This window comes from Myodes glareolus, chromosome 3 (genome assembly GCF_982192425.1).
Source record: "Myodes glareolus chromosome 3, mMyoGla1.1, whole genome shotgun sequence".
NCBI lineage: Eukaryota > Metazoa > Chordata > Mammalia > Rodentia > Cricetidae > Myodes > Myodes glareolus.
Genome location: NC_142028.1, coordinates 55,031,043 through 55,043,939, shown reverse-complemented (window position 1 = coordinate 55,043,939; position 12,897 = coordinate 55,031,043). Strand labels below are relative to the sequence as shown.

General features: G+C 40.8%; 1 protein-coding gene across 3 annotated transcripts in view; it reads left to right on the top strand.

Annotated features, from left to right (window-relative positions):
- The window catches only part of Tafa1 (TAFA chemokine like family member 1), a 524,535-nt gene that overhangs the window by 44,338 nt on the left and 467,300 nt on the right, over positions 1-12,897 (top strand). The window lies entirely within an intron of this gene.

Genomic DNA, 12,897 nt, shown 5'->3' with positions numbered 1-12,897 from the left:
GATCCAATCTACTTGGCATTCTATTAGCTTCTTGTGCAATTTTAGGCATGCTCATCTTTAGGTTAGGAAATTTTTCTTCTATGATTTTGTTAAAGATATATTCTAGACCTTTGTGCTGGGCTTCTTCTTGTTCTTGTTCATCTTGTTCTTTTTCTTCTTGTTCTTCTTGTTCTTCCTCTTGTTCTCCTCCTCCTCTTCCTCCTCCTCCTTCTCATTCTCTTCCTCCTATTTCTAATATTGTTAGGTTTGATATTTTTGTAGTGTCCCAGATTTCTTGGATGTTTTGTCAGAATTTTTTTATTTAATGTTTTCTTTGAAGGATATGTTATTCTTTTGTATCTTTAACATGTGAGATTTTATCTTCCATCTCTTGTTTTCTTTTGCTGATGCTTTCATTTGTAGCTCCTGTTCACTTACACAGACTTTTCCATTTCCAGAATTAACTCCATTTGTGATTTTTTTATTGCTTCTATTTCCATTTTCAGGGCTTGAACAGTTTTATTCATGTCCTTCAACTGTTTGTTTTTTTATTTTGGATTTCTTTAAGGGATTTATTGATTTCCTGCAAGTTTTGTTTGTCTTCCTTAATTTCTTTAAGGAATTTATTCATTTCCTCTTTAAAACCATCATCATCTTTATGAAGTTGGTTTTACGGCCATTTCTTGAGCTTCAGCTGTGTTGAATATTCAGTGCTTACTGTAGCAGGAAAGCCAGACTTTGGTGGTAACACATTGTCCTGGTTGTTGCTGATTGTGTTCTTATACTGGTATCTAAGTATCTGGGTTTGGGGTAATTATAAGTATAGGGGCAGATTCCTGAGAGATTCTTTGTTGGGTGGACATTTGGTTCCTTTGTTTTTATTTCCTCTTTGGTCTTCTGGCCAGCGTGACCTATGGTCGAGTAGAGGATGTCCATCTGAGTTTGGGGCTGGATTTCTGATGTCTTGGTTAGCCTCTGGTCAAGCAGGATGTTTCTGCTGAATTGGGGGCTGGAGTTCTAGGAGCTGGAGTGGTCTCTGCTCCAGGTGGGGATCCTCTACAGGAGTTGGGGGTCAGGTTATGGTGATGGGAAAGGGTGGAGTGATTAAAAGGATGCTGGGCAGGTACTCAGTGGAGTCAGTGCTCAGACAGGTGGGCTACCTGAAGTTCTGGTGGCTGGTGTGGCCTCTGGTCAAGTAGGAGGCCTCTGCTGGAGCTGATGGACATGGAGCAAGGCAGTTGAGTGTTGAATTTGAGGAATTGAGAGAGAGGGGCAGTTCTAGGCTGTTATGCTTATCTAGGGTTCTGGTTGCATTTTTGGCCTCTGGGAGAGCAGAGGGTTTCCAACCAGACTTGTGGGCTGGGATATGATGATGAGCTGAGGGAGGGTTGTTGGAGGTAGGCTAGGTGGGCATTGGGGGAAGGTTGGTGGTGTACGGGCAGGGTGTTTACCTAGGGTTTTGGCTGTCAGCATGGCCTCTGGTAGAGCCAGGGGACTTTTTCCAGAGGAGTTGTGGGGCAGAATATAATGAGGAGGAGAGGAGGGGCAGTTGGGGTAGCCTGGGCAGGTACTGAAGGAGTGTTGATGCACAAGCAGGGAGCCTACCTGGAGTTCTGGATGCAGCGTGGCTTCTGGTGGATCAGGAGCCTTTTGCCATAGTTGTGGATATATTTATTTTCACCTATCTTGGAAACTCAAAAATGGTAGGGCTTTCTATTTTTTCTAAAGGTGACCAATGATACCCTCATGTCCCGCAAAGTGCTCATAAAATATCCATTAGGTTAAAACACCCGAATTCCTTCCTTTAATTATGAGCATCTCTTTGTGTTTATTTCTTTCTGATATCTTATGCTGACTGTGTTAGTCTTGAATTCTCCTTCCTCCTGCTTTAGTCTCCCAGGAACTAAGATTACAGACACATGCCACCATCCTCAGCTTTTGTTCATAGTAAAATAGGAACTCTCAACAGTGACATGTGGTCTTAGCAACCCAGCCTCTGGTCACCTTTCTGGTTTTATTGCCTATTACTCTTCTGTTGCACACTTCATTCTAGCCTTGACCTTCGAAAAAATATATATCCTCTCTGTAGAAAAGTTTCACCAGCTTTCACTGATATATTGTTTAACATTAGAGAGAGGAAGAGAAAATGGAATGTTAAAGTGGACCAAATTCCAAATCACAGACTAGCCATTTACTATTAGATACTAGAAAAATGCAAAAGATTTTCTAGCCCTCAATTCTCCATTTCTAAAGTTGGAAAAAAGAAAATGTCACACAAAAGTCCTGTGATTGGGCTCAGCATATAGACACACAGAGTAATTATTACTGTCAATGATCATGAATATACCAGTCAGAAACTGTCGTGAAATAAATATCTACACAATCTCATGGAAAAGGGCATTTTCATTCTTTTCTGGGCAAGCCTCTACAGGTTGGCAAGGGACACTTCTGCCGGCCTTGGCTGGCTTAGTAATGTAAGAAGGCATTGGCTGACCTCAACAGTTCTGCTCTGAATTTTGGGTCCAGTCAGGCCAGATCTGTTCAGCATGCATAGTTCAGGTTGATGAACTTAAGCCATATGAAGAAAGCTCTGGCCATTTCCAAGGTAGAGATGCAAAGCAAAAATGAGACATCTTAAGAACCTAGGCTCAGAACTGGTACCGTATCCCTTATGTGCATAATCCATTGTCCAAACAAAGTCACCAGCATGAACTTTACTTCATTTTGAAAATCAAGCACGTAAATTAACAAAGGGGATCTTTCTTCTCGAGAAAACATTCTAGCATGCCCTAACAAAGGCTGGCATTGGAAGCTGCCAGGAACTGTTAGTGATGTGAGTAGCAACTTTCCGATACTGTCATAATCACTGAGTTTTGGGAATTTTCCTGCTGGCATATTTTAATTACATTTTTCTGCTGGCAACATCTTTGTCCTAATAGGTTTACACTCCCCTTAGATCAACTGGAATTCATTTTCTCTTATCCTCATGGCTTATGTAAGCCATACTCCCATTGAGGATACTCCATTTTCCATTGAGGTGTTGAGTATAATACAGTTAATTTTGCACTGGCTTCCACAGTTTGAAGCAAACTTACGTCTTCATTTAGTTTATCTACTATATGGAATATTTTTATGTAGTTGCAGATAATGTTTGTTGTTGTTGCCTGGTATGAAAAGTTATATTTTAGAAACTGTTTGTATCAGTATAAAATAATTCATCCTCTAACCAAAAAAATTAGCTGACCAAAACCTTGAAAACGTTGCTCCATTAATTCTAGTAAACACTGATTTTCAACTTTTAAAGATCCATTATTTGTTCTCCAGTTTGTAATGAGACATTTTTAGTAAGCTTTTAAAACAATAGGCTGACTATGAACAAGAACCCTAGAAATAAATCAGTAAAATTGTTTGTTATGGTCTCATTGTCTTATTTCTAAGATCAATGTTGAGTATGTTGCTTCTTTGGTGACAATAAGTATTGATTGAAGGCTTACAGCATTCAAGCATCATGATAGATATGAAACATGGATAATCCCACTTAATCCACAAAGCACAATGTGTAGAAGATATACCGACTGAATTTATAAATAGACAAAAGTTCAGAGAGGTTAAACAGCTCAGTTTTCTAGCCAGCCAACAAGTGGCAGATCTAAGACTTGAATTGAGATAGTCTGATTCCAGACCCTGAGTGGATGGTACATAGGTAGAGATGCTATGTATATATAAAAGTTAAACCTGGCGATATTAAGTTTTATAAGGTACTGTTATATACAGCATGGTGATTTTTTTTCTAGTGCTGGAAACAAGCTTGTGCATGTTAGACAAACACTTTACTATTGGGACTGTACTGCATATTGATATTTTAAAAGAAAAACTGTTAAATATGTACTACTTCCACCATATGTCAGAACTATTATATAACACTGTACCCAATAAATACTTGGATAAGGTTTTTGCTTTCTCAGTTACCCCTGTACAGAATCTATGAAAAACCATTATTCCCATATTCTAGTTGTTGAGATTATTCTCCTCACTTATCTTTACTCTCATATGGTCTTGGTTGGTAGCTACTGCTGCTGTGAATTCATGGATACAGCAGCCATGACATGTCCAGAGGCCACCATTTCATAGTATATTCTTTCTCGTACATTCTTTGACCCCTCTTCTGGAATGTTCTCTTGGAGGGCATGATATAAATGTCTCGCTTAGGACTGAGCTTTCAGTAGTCAATTAGTCTCCATGCTTTGACCAGTCACAAAATTCTCCATTGATCATTGCTTACTACAGACTAGTTTTTCTAACTTGAAGGAGTGACAGCAATTACATTTAATTAAGAAAGGTGCTGCCCTCTCTGGAATGAAGTCATGGATCTTTTTTCCTTGGGGTATCGTGTAATTGCCCAGATGGGAAATATCTCTTAGTCAGTAGATGAAAATGTTGGTTAAGCTGTTTGATTGGAAGGAACAGACATATGCTCACCTAGGTTATTTAAATGGGGAATGACAACATGCTAGGAATGTTTACCAATATGGAACTAAGGTTGGTGGGTGGTGACAGGTCACAGATCTAGAGGTTTTAGAAGCATCCACAGCTCTAAGACCATGGCTCTCCTGTGGGAGATGGGAGTCCAATTGCTCTCTGACCTTTTGGATTCTGTGTGTGGGTTCATTTTGCCAGGTGTCCCTGGGGAATGGTGCCCACAGTCCAGCAGCCATCTACAAATCAAGAGACAGAGGAAGATGTGATTGTATAGAAGTCAAGAACCCAGGCATCATGGAGTTCCTGAAATAACAAGACCAGAATGACCCACTGCATTTCTGCTTCATGAGTCCCAACTCGTTTTAGTTGAATGATTGATTTCTGCTAGTCAGACATATTCTCATCCTTTGCTTAGTAAATAATTTACATTAATTAACATAATATCTATGATTATAAGAATGTCTTTTGAAAGACATGTCCATATGGGATTCACACGGGCTGAAAGAATACCATGTACTACTTGGTGGACTTTCCACTGTAAAATTCTAGGGTCACCAATTCCATAGCCTGTATTGTATATCATAGCTGTGCCTCAGTTCCCTCTTTTCTTCTTAGAAGACCGCCGATGCTCTTAGTTTTCTTTATTCGATACATAAGATACAAAAACCTTTCACTTTTGCCTAATAGTGCCTGGGGCAGGTTCAAGGCAGCAGAGTCTGTTGACAGAGGATGTTTCTTCTTGGGGACAAGTTTTTGTTCAGCCACCAGGCAGAAAGAGTATGTGACAGGCAAAATGATTTGAATGTCTCTCATCATGGGCTGTGGATGAAGAATAATGGCAGCAGTGCATCGATCACACGTGTGTCTTATTTTAATCCCTTAGAGGAAAGAGGGTGATGGTTTCACTGTTTCCCCAGACTAAAGAAGAATAGAAACATGATTTGTGTTAGTGGGGATACATGAATTCTGTGTGTCAGTAATAGAATCCAAGTGGAGATTTTATGTTTGTCTTTATGCCTGGGGAAAGGTAACTGATGGTGTGAGGCTCAGGGGAATAGTTCACCTGGGGCTGGTAGTGGAGCCGAGGTAAGGGGAGGATATAGACGTCGATTCCTAGAATGCAGGGGAGGATAGGTCCCTCTTCCAGTGGCTCGGGTAGTGGCCCAGAAACTATCATCATGAGAGAAGTCCTGACTGTTGTGTGAGAACAGGGAGAGACTATTCTTGCTGTTTGGTTTTCCCTCTGAAATAATTTTCTTCCCGTCCTGAAAAAGCTTTCAGAGGTGGTCCTGATGCTCTTTCGGGTTTCTATTCAGCAGAGAAAGCTGAGCAGGGACACTCATCTATACCTACACAGAGCTGTTCTGAGGAAAGTATAGACTTTGGAGCCAGAGGTTTGTGGTTCAAATCTTGGCAACATCAGTTCACAGCTGGAGAACTCTGGGTCACCTTCTATAACTTTCTCAAATCTTGGTGTTTGTTTTTGTCAGGGTTTTCTAGTCTCAGAACTTTCAGAATGAATCTCTCTCTCTTTCTCTCTCTCTCTCTCTCTCTCTCTCTCTCTCTCTCTCTATATATATATATATATATATATATATATATATATATATATATAATGTGTGTGTGTGCATGTGTGTGTGTTTGTGTGTGTGTACATATATACGTACACACATACATTTAAAGGGTATTTATTGGCAGATCTCGGTCTCAGCAGCAGCTTTAGTCAGGTCAGCTTTCATGAGTGGAAGTCCATATTGCTGAGCCCGTGTATAACCTCCATCTCTGCCACCATGGCCACTTTGCTCATTGACCTATTGGGCAATGATATGAGTGGTTGGACATGAAGATTGACTCTACAGAATCGATCATCCTATGTATCTGATTATTGAGCTCCTCCTCGACTGAAGTCACCTTTTAATGGACATTTACATGGAGCACAAGTCTATTCACATCCTTTGCTTATTTGGAGAGATCTATCCACATGCTTCTTTTTAGACATCTTCCTCACCAATTTTCTAATCATGTTCTTTCCAGGTACCTGATCAGCCAGTCAATCTAGTGGCTACACCCGAGTCAGTGAACAATTGTCTAATTGTCTTTCTAGCCATTTCTTCTTTGAAATAAACTGTGTTACCATGTGTACCGCCCAAAGTTCTGCCCACTGTGAAGATTTCCCTTCAACAGTAACTTTCAGGGTTGTCCCAAAGCTGTAATGCTGCAGCTGTGTACTTCTGGGTGGTACCTGCATACTGGCAGAACCATCAGTAAAGCAGGTCCTAGTCTTCTCTTCCTCAATCATGCAATCCTCGGCCACACCCCATGAGGTTGTAGAAGGCATGCTTCACAGAAGAAGGCATTACAATAGGAGTAGGAACCATAGGAATTTAGACATCTTCCATGTAATTTGTTTGTGTCTTTAGGACCTTCTTGAGTCCAATCACATATGTACCACTTCCATTTGATCATAGATTGCTTCTGTGCATGTCCTACTTTATGACTTGGTGGGTCTAATAATTCCTAGTTCATGATAGGCAGTTCAATTTGCATGGTAACTTGGTCCATTGTCAGTTTCCACTAAGGCCCAATAGCAGGTCAAGAGCTGTCTTTCAAATGGAGATTAATAGTTTGCAGGTTATGGTAGAGCCTTACTCTAAAATATCTCAAAGATCTCTTCTGTGATTCACCTATAGGGGACTGCCAAAGGCTCCGAACAGCATCTCTATCTGCCACTGACACCTCAAGTACCAAAGGGTCTACTGGATTATATAGTCCAAGTGGCAGAGTGTCCTGCACAGTAGCCTGGACCTATTGAAGAGCCTTCTCCTGTTCCAAGCCCCACATAAAACTAGCAGCTTTGTGAGTGACTTGGTAAATGAACCAGAGTAACACATCCAAGTGTAGACTATGCTGTCTCCAGAATCCAAATAAGCCTAGGTATCCCAAAGAAGGAGGCTCCAATGTTAGTGAAGGATGGATGTGTTAGCAAAGTGAGGACAAGAAGGCAAAGAATGAACAATGTTTTCCTTCTCCCATTGTCCTTATATAGGCTTCCAGCAGAAAGTGTGTCCCAGATTAAAGGTGTGTCATCCCAACTCAAAATCTGGATCAAAGGCATGTTGTCTTCCTGCCTCAAGATCTGGATCACAGGTGTGTCCTCCATTTCTGGATTGTAGTTCATTCCGGATATAGTCAAGTTGACAACCAAGAATAGCCATCACAGTGTTTTTGCCAGAAAGCCTGATATGCCTTAGTTTTATTTTCTTCAGAAACAGACCTCCAAGTGAAAATTCAAGGATTTTTTTTTTTTTTAGGAGACAGTTATAAAAAATGTGTGTTGTAAATGAGGAAGAGGTACCGGAAAGGGAGAGATCCAGTAAAGGTTGCATTCTCAAAACAGCTAATCCTAGAAACCGGAAACTGAGGCGAGGCTTAAGATTCTGGAATTGTCTCAGTCAAGAGTCAGAATGAGGATCTCCTCACTGAGTCTTCTCAGGGTGCTCCCTGAGGATGATCAGTGGTGTGGCCTTTGGAGCATCTCACTTTCTCTACATTTTGTAAACTGTTCCCAGGTCATTAAGAGAAAAGGCCTCTCTGTGTACCAATAAGTGGAGAGGGCACTGGGTTGGTTCCCTTTAGCCTCGCTGTGCCATGCAATATTACCTTGTTGAGTGTTAGAGGACTATGGTATTAACCTCAATAAAATGTTTCCCAGAATGGCCCATTGAAAGCTCTAGCTCTCTACTGGTGGCTGTCTTGTCATCATTAGAGAGTCCTCCAGGTGAGAACCTGGGTAAGGAACTCACCTGAATTCACGTACTGCCTCTTTCTGTAGCCACTGGAGGGAATAACTTTGAAGCTTCTAGGACAAGGTCTAAATCAGTGACAGACTTCTGGAAAAGGTCAATTCATAATTATTTGGGAGCTAGACAGATGGTTCAGTGGGTGACATATTTAGCTGGCAAACACAAAGATGTGAATTTGAATCCCGGCACATTCACAAAATCTGGGAAACACTGGGAAACAGATATGTGGGTTCCCGGGGTTGCTATTCAGTTAGGACAGCTGAAACAAGTTTTGAGTTCAGTGAGAGACCCTGTTTCCAATACTAGAATAAAGAGTGATATAAAAAGGCACATGTGTAGTAGGAGGTTGCTTGTTTGTTTCCCGGCAGCCAAGACTCCCGAAATAGCCACACAGAAACTGTATTGATTAAATCACTGCTTGGCCTATTAGCTCTAACTTCTTATTGTCTAGATTTACATCTTAATTTAACCCATTTCCATTATTTTATATTTTATCATGTGGCTTGTGGTCTACCAGCAAGGTTCCAACTTGTCTTTTTCCTGCGGTGTCTCCATGGCTTCTTCCCTGACTCCACCTTCCTTCTTTTAGCATTCGGTTTAGTTTTCTCTGCCTAGCTCTGTTCTATCCTACCAGGCAAAGCCAGCTTTTTTTTATTAACCAATGGTATTTACAGAATCCAGAAAGAAATCACACACCACACATGGCATGGTCAACCTCTAGCCTGTACATGCACATGCAAGGATGAGCACTCCAGCACATCTATGTTCACGCAGACGCATATAACATACATACACTAAAGAAAATATAAGAACAATAATTGCTTCTTTACAGGCCTTATAATATGTGGCTTCTATTCAGTGTGGCCTTACAGCAACATCTGTAAACAGTGTATCTGTAAGTGGATGTGACCCTGATTCAGTGACAACTCGTCAGCTATCAAAGGTTGTCTATTAGTTTGCTCAGGAGACAGCATACTTTCCCCTATATCTGTATAACATTTGCTAAAGGAGCTTTTATGTCCCAAGAGACAGTAGAGATATGTGTAAAATGTGCTCTGCACAACCCTGTCTGGGTGTGAACTTTAGTCTAAAGGAATTTCTGTGTGGAAACCTATACAAAATGTTTATTATCTCACCATCATGTTTCTCACGAGGGTAATAAATTTACCTACTTCATAGGATCATTTGGATGATTACATAGGTTAATCTCTACATTCAACTTGACATAATATCGGGCATATTTAGATTTGAATAAATGTTTATATTACACCTATTTAGATTTCCACTCCTCTCTCCTCTTTACTGAAAATCCATTAGAGTTATTTTGGCAGGGAAACTACAGGATAATTTCCTAGATTTTTCTTAAGATTCAGATTCAGTGCAGATATTTACTAAAACATCCGAGTAACCTTGAAGAACCGTAGGGCTCAAATCAAAAGGCCTTTTGACAATTCCAGAGTCTTTCCAGATTACTCTAACTATGGAAGAGGGAGCTACTAGCATGCCATGTGTAGAAACTCATGATGCTGGCCTCTATGCCAGGATTTATTTGCTTTAAAGTGGCATTAGTGCCAGAGTGAACCCCTAAATTAGATATGTCACTATTGAACTCTTAACCTCTAATATTTGAAACAGCGTATGTCATAATATCACATATGATTTATAAATTATCATCATAATTTTTCTGGCGCAGGGGCTTTGAAAAGATGGATGGAAATATTTTGTCATGATAAGTGCATGCAGTCAGAGGGGGTAATTTTTTTCATTCTTTCGCTTTTGAATGGCACTATCACCGAACAAAACTCTTGTCAGATGCCTGGTTGGTGAAAACTGCGTAATTTATTTTCTCCTAAATCAAATTTAAACATTGAAGAATTGTTTTGACAATACGAATAATGTCCTTTGCTTTCCATATCTTTCCATCAATCTGGAACAATTGGAGCTGACAGAGGACAGCCCCCCAAACTCTCATCTTTGTTGTGATTTAAAGAAGCCTTTTCTTCATAAATTACAGAGGTGTCTGGCAGTGGAAAGTCTGTGAGACTGTTATGCATAACGGTTTAACTCTCAATATTATGACAGCATGGCTCAGAAGTGATTACCCCCATTCAAATGCTCTCTCTTCTAAATTTCACCACACTGGAACAATTACTAATAGCTCTTTTCCATCAAAATCTCACCATGACCTCTTTCTCTTATTTCTAAATATGGAGCTCCTTCAACTTGACAGATAAATGTGCAAGATAATTTTTAATTTAAAAAAAAATGGGTCTAGCTGGTGGTTAGAGAGGTCATAAGTCCCAGGGGAGAATCTACTACTATTGCTTTGTTAACTGGACAGTGTCAAACTGCCTTCTCAATTCGCTCTTTGACAATTTAATACAAGTATATAACACATTTGAGTTGATCTCACCCCTACCCTTTTTATCTCTCTCTCACTCCTGTCAGCCCTCTTTCCTCTTTAAGTTTGTTTCCCATGTCTTCACATCTGCTAATTTTATGTCACACTGAGTTTAATCAGGATAATATGTGTGACCATTGGTTTGGAACTATTCATTGGAACTTGGTGGCCTCACTGGTCGATATACAACTCAAGACATTGACTTCCCTTTCCCAGAATCTAGCCACAGCAAATCGCTTAGTATGGGAGATCAGGAGCCCATGAGTTCCTCTCCCATTTGTGACTAATTTTCTTTTACTGCCTCAATGCTGATTGCTCAGCTCCCTTGAGTTCATGGTTACAATGGTTGTGCCATCCCTAGATGATTGCAGTGAACTGTTCTCTGGGATCTTCATGCTTCCTATTCTCTCTAGTACGGTATTGTTCAGAAAAGATTCGTTTGGCAGAGGACAGACTCACAAATGGTCAGAATGTGAACACCAAGTGACTATTGGGTGATTACCACTAAACAGGAAATCTTTATTGCCTTCTCTGAGGCTCATGAAATATCATAAAAGAGGGAGGGGCAGGAAGAAGAGCCATAAGATGTGGAAAAGTGATGGGGAACACTGTCTTCTAGACGAAGCACAACCAATGTGCTCATGTATTCACTGTAGCTGTGCCCACCTGCACTATTCCTAAACCAGATTGGGTCTATTACCATTGCATCGTGTGGTGGGAGGGGCTTCAAAGGCCCCACCCCTCATCTAGAGACTGTGGGCCTTCTGGGGGAGGATTGTCATTTTCTTCAGTGGTATGGTCATTGATAAGTTGCCTACAGTCTAGAAAATTGGCCCCCAACTCATGCTCATCTAAGTAACCATAATGGAACTCAGTGACATACACTCTCTGTCTCCCCAACACAGGACATCAAAGCACAAGGGGGAGGAAGAAAGGTTTCAGTAGGAGAAAGAGTGGGATAAGAGGGTAATGGGGTATAAAGGTGACAAAAACCCACATATATTTGTGGAACTGTCAACAAATCAAGTGGGTCTCAATAGGTCCCTTCGACCCCTCTTTTGACAGCCACCTTTTACCTGACCATCAGCAGGTTTCCATGGCTACTGTGAGACTTCTAATGTTCTCATGAAGCTTATCCACCCACTGGCAGCTCACATAGAAGCCTGTGATGATTAAAGAAGGGTATTCTCTGAGAAGAGGCACACTACAACCAAGACACGGGGTTTCGATCAGGAGGTCTTGCACGGTTCCCAACCGACACACTCTTCTTATAAAGTATATTTGAAAGTTGCACTCTAGCTAGTTAGCTTTGCCTCCTGGCTTCATATCTTGTCTGGTCAGCTCTGTTCACCTTACCTGTTAATCTGTTTGATCAATTATTCATCTATCATTCCCATGGCGTGTCTGACACAATATTGAACCATACAGCTCTTCCTATCTGGTTCACTTTTTGATGTTGGTCTACTCTTAATGGCTAATTTTGAAAAGATGAGGCATGGCTCACACAGATATAATAAATGGCTCTCAGAGATTTGATTCCACTTCTAGTGGGATAATAATGTTTTACAGTTGGTTTGAATGAGAATTGGACGTACAAAGAATGTCACTGTCTGTCGGGGTACTTACTTTTGTGGGCAGAAACCATTCACCTTGATTTGGACAGGGGATATTTATGTCACCAGCATCATCCACAATTTATTTTCTCCTAGATGTAGATGTAGATCAGTAAGAGAGAGTCATAGTACATGTGTACCACAGGAATGGAAACAGAATCAGAGTAGTGGTCCTCCACCTGTGGGTCACAACCCCTTTGTGGGTTGGTTAAAAGACCTTTTCACAGCAGTTATCTAAGACCATCAGAAAACACAGATATTTGCATCATGATTGATGACAGTAGCAAAATTGCAGTTCTGAAATCGTAATGAAAATAACTTTATGGCTGGGGGGTCACCACAACTTGAGGAACTGGCTTAAAGGACCACAGAATTAGGCAGGTGGAGAACCACAGCTCTGGAAGGACTGCTAAACGTTATACAGCACCCTACAGAAGCCATCCCTGATCTAGGACAAAGCCTTTGGCACTTTCAGCACTAGCATAGATAGCCACTGTGGTTAGGTCGAGAATGCAGCAGACAGACACACTGTGGTGTGGAAGAGGGTGGCCCTACAAGTAGGCAATCTTCTAGGAGACCAAGGCAAGGAGGGTCTCACTCTAAACTGTGTAAAATGTCCCTC